Raw genomic sequence first — 10,294 nt, 5'->3', positions numbered from 1 at the left:
TTGCATGATTTAATAAAAGAACTCCTCTGGCTTGGGCCTGTTGGGGATAGTTTCTTGGATGCAGGAGCTTATAAAAAAAGGAAACCTTGGGACCAGCAGTTGGCATAGTGGTTAAGGCATTGGACTCCCACATGGCTTATCTAGGTTCAAATTCCAAACCTGGCAGCTTGAAAATCACACTGGGTGGATGCCCATGCCTGCCCCAAATCCCAGGATGAGAATGGGGAAAAAGGGACTGTGGTGTGGCCATCCCTCTGGGAGGTGGCTTTTCACTTTCTCTGTCACTTTCTCTCTCCTGTGACCACACGCACCCTAAGGCAAAATCCTTAAGAGAGAGGGGTACCTTCTCTTCTCCTGGAGCTGCCACATACCTCTCCCAGTGGTTCTGATGTCCTTTACTTAAAGACCACTGGCTACAACCTAACCTCTTACAGATAGAGAAACAGAGGGGAAAATATTTAACTTGACTAATGTCACATAGCAGAGCCAGGGGCAGAAAATTGGTGGTTATAGTACTACTAGCACAAGAGTATTGCAACCATACTTTCTTTTGGTGATTAATTTACCAGAATCAAGATACTTACTTCAAGAGTCAGAACATACACTGATGAGAACTCATAGGCTTTCTGTCTGCATGTTTTGTTTCCCTAGTAAATTAAAATTAATTGCTCCATTTGAGTCTCACGCATCTATGTCATCTAGTCAGAGCAGAAATGATTATCTCCATTTTATTGTGACTCAGAAAGGACTGGGCCCTAAGTTTGTCTGCTTTCTCCTGTGTTGCACTGCTTCATTGGGGAGGATAAGCAGTCCTTCAAACCCTCACCTCTTCTGGGAAATATTATGGGCTCTAAGCTCATAGTTGCCTAAATTCAGTTACTTCGATTCACCTTGATTTTTTTCCTGATGGAATATATGACAGTCATTTGACTTGAAACTTTGCAGAGCATTCTTAAGTCCTTTACATCATGTTGTCCTCATCACAGCCTTATAAGGTATATAGGACAAAATATTTTGCCTCCACTTGACATATGTACAAGTTTAGGCCCAAACGCACTATATTAGTCTTCTATTGTTGCTCAAACAGATTATCGCAAATTTAGTAGCTTAAAACAGCATTCATGTATTATGGTTTCTATAGGTCAGAAATTGGGGATACTATGGCTGGATTGTCTGTTTAGGCTTTTACTGAGCTAAGACTAAGGTTACAGCTGGGTCCATGGTCGTTATCTGGGGCTCAAGGTTCTCTTCCAACCTCACCTATTGTTGGCAAAATTCAGTTTCTCGTTGTGGAATTGAGACCCCCATTTTTCAGACATACAAACCATCAGTTTTTAAGCCAACAATACATCAGATCCTTTTGTTTCCCCTTCTCCTGCATCTCTGTGACTTCCTCCTCTTCTCTGGTTTTAAAGTGCTCATTCCTTCATTGAGGGTGATTTCACTGGACCCACTCAGATAGCCAGGGTATCTCCCTATCTTAAAGTCAATAGTCAATAATAACTAATCAGCTCTCCAACATCCCTTTTGTCATGTAATCATGATCCCAGGGATTAAGACATGAGATCTTTTGAGAGACCATCATAGCTGCTTACAACAGATATGAAATAGCTGCCTACAGGAGCCCTGTATTTCAGTATGAAGACACGTAGTTATCAATACCTTAATCCTGGGGAGGAATAATGACCATTCATATGCCACCTCCATGGATTAGAAACTCCAGGGTGTTCAGTATTTCCTGTCTCTCAAATATACACAGAAACAGTTGGGCAACATAATAGAGGAAGTGGTAGCCAAAGCAAAAGGAAGGCTCTTTGGCAGTTGATGGTATTCCAGGATGGCACCTTAGTACTATTGACCATCCTTTTAACTAATCTCATTTTATTCTGGTTCTGGGGGAGAGGGAAGAGGCAATTTCCCTAAAGGTTCAAAATGAGAAATGTAGCTCCCATTGCTAGAACACTTCACCATAAGAACTAAAACTTACATGATGTCTACTACATGACAAATGTGTTTCTAAGTGGTTTTCATGGGCTTACTTAATTTGTTCTAATAACATTCCTATGAAGTAAGTACTGGTATTAGCCCCATTATACAGGCAAGAAAATTGAGCACAAAATGTTGCATCATTTGCCCAAGTCCCCACAGCCAGAAAATTGTGAATTAAGGATTCTATTTCAAAACATTCCCTTTTCTAATCTCCTTAGAAAATTTTAATCCACTAACTTGGGAAAATTCCCCTAGAAGAGAGCTTGAGGCAAAATTGATTTCAAAGTTTCTCTTTTCTTTGATTCTCTAAGCTTGCTCTCAAGATCTTGGCATTTTGGTAGCACAAGTCAGTACAACTGAGCTTCCTGAATGATTCTGTCAAATTTATAAACTTGATGATTTTTATGGGCCAGTGAAGTGCAGAATTAAGGTATCAGACCTTTTCTAAGAAGTTTGGTAAGAGAAGACTGTCAGTCCATGTAAATGAGGTCAAGATGAGGAGGCCCCAGGAATGTACTCTCTTGAACAGTATTTCTGCTTGGGGGCCTCTCATGAAATATGGGACCACCCAACTCAGTGTGCATTTAGGCCAAATTGTTTCCCATGAAACACTGTAAAACCTGAAACTGCAGGTCCTCAGAATACCCAGGCCCTCAGAATGCCCAATAAGGGCACCTGGAAATTAAACTACAAAAGAGAACATCCTTAGTGCTACAGAATAAAACTACATAGTGGCCTTTTCTGTGCCTGCCCATTCCCAGTCCTTGGCAAGCCTGTAAGAGCTGATTTTCCGCTAGTATTGTCAGCCTTGGATTTATTTCTTTGACTTCTGCTTCCTCAGCTACTCCCACCCATGTCTCATGATGCTAGCAGGCACCAACCTACTATATAGTTCCCAGAGCAATCAAGATGTGAAGTAGGTAGCGTATGGATGACTGCAGTCCTGACTGCCCTTCACTTTTCACTTATTTCATATTCCTACTACCATCCTATGAGATTCAGTATTCCCAACTGGGCTTGAGATCTAGAGATAATAAAGACTGAGTTCCTTGGTTAAACCCTCTTACCTGCTAGCCACTGCCAATCAGACCCTGGCTTCTATCCATTCTGAAAGGACCTTGAGCACCATTATTATACAAATTCATGCCTCACTTCATAGATCTTAATGTCTGACCTCATTCTTCTTGTTCCTCTGGGTTTCCATGGTTAAGAGAAAGGGACCTAGAGAGAGCTTGTGTAGATGTATTCCAACACTGCCACCAGGAAGCTATTTCACTATGGGCAAATTGGTTCATCCAAATACTAGGGTTGGCCCTTAAAACGTGTACAATTAATGGGGCCAGCAGGTGGTGAAGTGGTTAAGGCACTGAACTACCACATGGTTTACTGCAGTTTGGTCCTGAACCAGAAGGCTTAAAATTTACAGCCAGTGTGTGTGTTTGCGTACCCAAAATCCCAGCAAAGAAGGGATTGTATTCTCACATTCCCTCTCACTGCTTCTCTCTGTCTCTCAAGCCAGCACATGTGCCCTATGGCAAAAACATTAAGAAAAAAATGGGCAATTAATATTAATCAGTAGTGGCAGTAGTGGTAGTAGTCATTGTCACAGCCTGGCAGAGAGCTAGATTGCCCTGAGGGTAAGGGCTGTGGACTGAGAAAGGATAGACGGAGAAAAGCAGGGATTGGGTGAACCAGGCATCTCTGGTTGATATCGCCATGGCCCCAAGTTGTTCAGTGCTCATTCTTTTATAGGGAAGGTAAAGTCGTGTGCTTTCTTATTTTTTTATTCTTATTTTTTATACATTCAATTTCTATACATCATTTAGCTTGTAAAGAGAATTTACCCAACATGAAATACACCTCAGACCAACCCAGTTGAGAATACTATGCATGTTGTCAACAGGTAATAAACCATTTCTGTGTCCCAAAAATGTTACATCATTTGCCCAAATCCCCACAATTTTGCTTCAAGCTCCCTTTTAGGAAAATTTTCCCAAGTTAGTGGATTAAAACTTTTTAAATATATTAGATAACAGAAAGGTTTGAAATTGAATCCTGAATTCACAATTTTCTCTATTTTTTCCCTCTAATTTCCTCCCCTACACTCTTCTCCACTCCCACCCTCTTTCCACACTGTATCCAGTATCTATAACTATTTTTCCATGTTTTTATGTCCTCCAGTCTTTCAGTCTCTACTATAGAGCATGGAGAGTCGGTAATAGTTAAGTGGAGACATACAATGTCTCTTTCATAGCCTGATTTGCTTCACTCAGCAATAAATCATTATCGTCCCCTTTTTATCAAATGCCAAAGTCTTGTTTTTTTTTTTTTTTTTAATGGCTGAATAGTATTCCATGGAGTATATATGCCACAGCTTTTCAATCCATTCATCTGTTTATGGACACTTGAGTTGGTTCTTTGTCTTAGCAATCATGAATAATGCCACACTAAATATAGATATGCAAACACTTTTCCAACTGATTCTCCTGTCCTTTGGGTAGATACCCAGGAGCAGAATTGCTGATTGTATGGAAGTTCCATTTGTAGGTCTTTGAGGAGCCTCTATACTGTTCTCCATAGTGGCTGGACCGATTTACATTCCCACCAACAGTGTAGGAGAGTTCCCCTTTCACCACATCCCCATCAGCACTTATCATACTTCCTTTTTTTTTTTAAATCTTAATCATTCTGACTGTGGTTAGGTAGTATCTCATTGTGGTTTTGATCTGCATCTCCCTTATGATAAGAGATATTGAGTAGTCATATGATTTGGCTATTCATGTCTTTCTTAGAGAGTTGTTTTTTTGTCTCATTTTTCCATCTTTTGATTGGGTTAATTATATTTTTCTGCATAAGCCATTTGAGTTTCCTGTTTATTCTGGTTATCAGTCTGGGGCATAGTTTACAAAAATATTCTCCCATTTTGAGAGTTGTTGAATAACAGTAATTAGTTTGTGTTTTGCTGTGCAGAAACTTCTTACTCTAATGTAATCCCATTTGTTTATTTTTGGGGATTATTGCCTATGCTTTGGGGGTCTTATTTAAGAAGTTTTTGTCTACCCCAGTGTCTTCCAGAGTTTCTACAGTGTTTTCCAACAGTAGTTTTATAGTTTGAGGTCTTAGGTTTAGACCTTTGATCTACTTTGAGTTGATTTTTATTAATGGTGAGAGATGGGGGTTCAGATTCATCTTTCTGCAGCTGGATATTCAGTTTTTCCAGCGCCATTTGCAAAAGAGGTTTTCCATTTCCCACTGGATTGACTGGTACCATTTTTCAAAGATCAGTTGGCAATATGTTTTGGTGTTTATTTCTGGGGTCTCTTCTCTGTTCCATTGGTACACATATCTGGTTTTGTGCCTATACCATTGGTGTTTTGACTATCACAGCTTTGTAATAAATTTTGGGGTCAGGGAGTTAGATGCTGCCCACATCACACTTCTTGCATAGGGTTGCTTTGGCAATACAGAGTCTTTTATGATTCTAGAAAAATTCTATATTGTCTTTTCTTGATCTGTGAACAATGTCTCTTGTAATTTTACAGGGATTGCATTACTATGTTGATTAATTTGGGTAGAATTGTCATTTTGATTATACTAATTCTCCCAATCCAGGAACACAAAATGTCCTTGTACTTTTTTTGTGTCATTATCAATTTCTTTTTTAAGATTTTTATAGTTTCTATTGTAGAGGTCTTTGACTTCCTTGGTTAGATTTATTCCTATGTATCTTATACTTTTTGTGACTATGGTAAATGGTATTAATTTCTTTAGTTCTGCCTCTGTCTGCTTGTTGTTTCTATATAAAAATGCTATCAATTTTTGCGTGTTGATTTTGTATCCTGCCACTTTACTGTATTCGTTTATTACTTTGTGGAATTTGTTTTGTGGACACCTTCGGATCTTACACGATACAATCATGTCATTTGCAAACAGAGATAGTTGCAACTCTTCTTTCCATATTGGAGTGCATTTTATTTCATTCTCTTCTGATTACAATGGCCAGGACTTCCATCACTATATTGAAAAGGAGTGGAGAGAGTAGTCAGCCTTGTCTTGTACCAGTTTTTAGTGGAAAAGTTTTCAGCTTTACCCCATTCAGTATAATGTTAGCTATAGGTTTTTCATAGATGACTTTTAGTATGCTGACAAATGATCCTTCTATGATGATTTTGCTAAGATTCTTAATCATGAAAGGATGTTTTCTCAAATGCTTTTTCTGCATTGATTGAAATGATCATATGGTTTTTATCTTTCATTCTTTTAATGTGGTATATTACATTTATAGTTTTGTATATGTTAAGTCATCCTTGCATCCCTGGAATAAAGCCCACCTGGTCATGATGAATAATTTTTTATATGTTTTCAAATACAACCTGCTAGTTTCTTATTGAAAATTTTTGCATCTATGTTCATCAGATATATTGGTCTGTAGTTTTACTTCTTGTATCCTTATCATTTTGGGGAATGAGGGTGATGGAGGCTTTATAAAATGAATTTAGGAGGGTTCCTTCCTTTTGGATCTTTAGAAATAATTTGAGTAGAATGGGGGTTACCTCTTCTTTAAATGTTTTGTAGAATTCAGAAGTGAAGCTATAAGGACCTGGGCTTTTCTTTGTTGGGAGGTTATTTATTACTGATTCAATCTAATTGCTTATTATGAGTCTATTCAGATTTTCTATGTCCTCCTGAGTCAATCTTGATAGATTATATGCGTCCAGGAATATGTCCATCTCATCCAGGTTTTCTTGTTTGTTATTGTATAGTCGCTCATAGTATCCTCTAATAACGTTTTTTATTTCTGTTATGTCTGTTGTAATATTGCCTGTTTCATTGTGAATTTGATTTGTCTGATTTCTTTCGCCTTCTTAATTAGTCTAGCTAATGGTGTGTCAATGTTTATCTTTTCAAATAACCAGCTTTTGCTTTCATTTATTTTATGTATAGTTCTTTTTTTTCCTATTTCATTTATTTCTGCTCACATCTTTATTATTTATTTTTCTCCTGGCATTTTTGGATTTTCTTTTGTTTTTCCAGTCCCCTGAAAAGTCATGTGCTTTCTTTATTGCCTGCAGTTGTGGAGCATCTAAACAAATATCTCCTGGCCTTCTCTGGTTAACACTTGGCTTTCTTCTATCATAAAGCCCAGCAGTAGATTATGTCTTTGTTTAAAGCTTTTGCATGCCCTGCAGAGTAATCACAAAGACAGTTCTCTGTAAGCAGTAACAGCAATAGTAGCAGTGGCAACAACAGCCTCATTTGTTATCCAGGAGTGAACCTTCTCTTTATCCACTCACGGATGGTGGATTGAGCTTTGCTATACAAGATCTTCCTAGATATTATCTACCACCTGATTCTTTTTTTTTTTTGTCTGAAAACAGCCACTGTTTATTTACTGACCAGATTACAAAAATAATCATGGTAGATACCTGGATACCTCAGTTCATCTTTCTAATAAGTATGTTGATTTAGTCTTCCCTCTTGCCAGCATCTCCACCTTCTACAAAATGGGTGGTCTTTTTCTTCATTCCACCTCATGGAGAAGATAATTTGATGGGCCACAGGAAGTTATTTGCTTCTTTGAAGTGTTTTCCAACAGTATAGATTTCATGAATCAGACCTCCATGGAGATGATGCCAAATTTACCAAGAGATCGAGCAATCAAAGAGTTATCTGTCAAAGCAATTTGCTTCTTATTAATTTTGCCATAACCACGCTTATAGGTCAGTTCATTTACTGACTTCAGGTTCGGGTACCCCCATGCAATATATGGTTCCACAATTCTCAGCATGTCAATTGAAGCCTTGTTGAGCTTAATAAAAGTGCCATTGAAAATCTGGCAAAGACAAAGAAGCTCCAACACTTTTCAAACCTTTGGGCTCACTCCACTGATACCTCTGATCCTGAGGAAAAATGCCAATTTGGGTTCTGCAGGTACATAGAAGTTGCTAGCTTTTCTTGTCATCCTGGTCATGCAAATCTCAGTTCTGTACATCTGTCTAATTCCTTATGACAGTGCTGAGCTTTTTCCTTGCCTTTTGAAGCATCTTTGGGGCAAACTTCTTTCTCAGGCTCTTGATCTTCAGCTCTGCAAAATTCCTTCTCTTTTTCTTAAGAGTTTCTAGCATAGAAGAAACCTTTTTCTTGGTGGCTTCCGCCACAGCAGGAGCCTTTTTCTTGGTTTCTGCCACAGCAGGAACCTTCTTTTCCTTCTCTTAAACACCCTCAAGCCAGAAAAGAGCTCTATGACCTGATTCTTGAATTCTTCAATGAGAGGTAGCCTGAATGACTAAAAACTGGCATGCCCCTTTGCTCTGTGCCTGACCATCCTGATGTCCACCACCCTATCTAGACTGTTCCCACACCTGGGTCACTTCCCTCCATCTTTATTCTTTTTAGTTTTTTTCCTATATGCTCCCACATATCTTGGAAGCAAAATATCTGTTTTATTCAGCATTTATACTGTCACTCATACAGTTGCTTTTCTTTTACACAGTTCACCATTCCTGTAGTTTGCCTGAATTCTGCTCAATTTTCAATGAGAAACACAACTCTAATTACAATAAAATTCATTTTATGTGAAAAATAAAATTTATTTCATAGCATGGATTTTCCAGGACCACACAATAAGGATTCCAAGGATTCTTTGTTGTTAAAGTGTTTAAAAACAAACATACCCTGAGACCAGCAGAAAGTGTAATGGTTACATTGCTGGACTTCAACATAGTCAACAGGGGTTTAAGTCCTGGACCCAGCAGCTTGAAACTCATGCCAGGTGCATGTGAGTGCCTGCTGGAAGTCCTGAGAGGAAAATGGAGGAAAAGAGATTTTGGCCTGGCCATCCCCACTGAGGGTGTGATTTCTTGCTTTCTGTCTCTCTGACTCTGTCTTTCTGGTGAGCACACATGCCCTATAGCAAAAACCTCTCTAAAACAAACAAACATACTCTATGATGGCACTGCCCTTCTTATGAATGTAAGAGCCCCAGAGTAAGAAGACAAAGTCATGTGAGTTCTGGTTTAGCCACGACACAACCACATCAGTAAACTGCTCCCAACTTCTCTCCTAGTGAGAGTTGGATTGATGAGCTCACACAGTGAGAATAGCATTGAGTAGGAGCACACCTTTGACCATCCAGATAGATCACTGTGACTGAGATGTAAAAAACCATCTATGTCTGCACACAGCTCTTTATAAATGTTTTCCAAACTGAGTGGAGGTGGGACCAGTCTTTGAACCCTAAAGCAAAACCCATGAGCTTGACTGAGTCTATGATACCAATCCTGTCCCAGAATGACAACTTTCACATCCCTTATGTGACACATCTGGGTCCACGTGAAGACTTGGTGTGGGGTAGATAAGCAGTGTGATGTTTTCTTCCTTCTGTCACAAATTCATTAGCTTTATAAAATATGACTTCCTGACCTCTCCTCTGAGGTGCTTCTTCCAGCTCTCACTGAAGCCCATGGGTATGTTGCGGACCACGAGCGTGAGCAAGGCCATGGCCTTGTTCCTCTGGATGCACACCAACTTCCTGGGACTCAGCAGTGAGAAGGGCCATGGGCCAGGCTCTTCCTCCCCCACTCAAACCTTCTTGGCTGGGCTGGCTGCCACATCCCCATTCCCCTCAACTATTGCCACCACTCCAATCCCTGAGTCAGCCAGCTTCAGGCTTTGGGCTGTGGGTATGTTGCTTCCCAACAAGACTCAGACAGGAATAAACTGTCTTCTTGCTGATCATCCTGGAGCCAAGGAGGGGGTGAGTGTGCCACCGGGGAACCCATGAACTGTGTGATATCCATCCTTGTTCTTTTTGTTTTTTTTTTTTTTGAGAGGTTTTGCTACAGGGTGGATGAGCTCTCTAGAGAGACAGAGAGACAGAAAGTGAGAAATCACCCCCTGGGGGGATGGCCACCACGCAATCCCTTCTCCTCCATTCTCCTCTGGGGATCTTGGGCACACATGCCCAACGTGAGTTTAAGTCACTGGGTCTGGGATTCCAACCATGGTCGACTACATGGGAGTTCAGCGACATAGTCATTACGCTAACTGCTGGTCCCTCCATCCTTGTTCTTTGATGCAGGGGTTCAATGGCATTAATCCAGGCCCAGCTACTCTGCCCCATAGCTTTTCTAAAGGGCCTGGAGGATTCCTGTTCCTTGAGGTTTGACAAAGGCTCTTTTTTTCTGATAGTTCAGTTCCTGGTGGTATGGCTTGGGTGCTTTCACCCTCCTGAGCACCCCTCCTGCTATTGTGGAGAGCAGATGTCTCTCCTGTATTTCTTATTCTCCTACATTTTGCATTCCTG

The 10,294-nt window shown here is 40.0% G+C and overlaps 1 pseudogene; it reads right to left on the bottom strand.

The window, feature by feature from the left end:
* Positions 1-8,913: 8,913 nt before the first annotated feature.
* On the bottom strand, positions 8,914-9,727 carry LOC102498571 (uracil-DNA glycosylase pseudogene; annotated as a pseudogene).
* Positions 9,728-10,294: the final 567 nt, after the last annotated feature.

The sequence above is a fragment of the Tupaia chinensis genome, unplaced genomic scaffold, assembly GCF_000334495.1.
Source record: "Tupaia chinensis unplaced genomic scaffold, TupChi_1.0 Scaffold138297_1, whole genome shotgun sequence".
In the NCBI taxonomy this organism is placed as follows: Eukaryota; Metazoa; Chordata; class Mammalia; order Scandentia; family Tupaiidae; genus Tupaia; species Tupaia belangeri.
The sequence above is the reverse complement of the archived record's forward strand: the minus strand, read 5'-3'. Positions and strand labels throughout refer to the sequence as shown.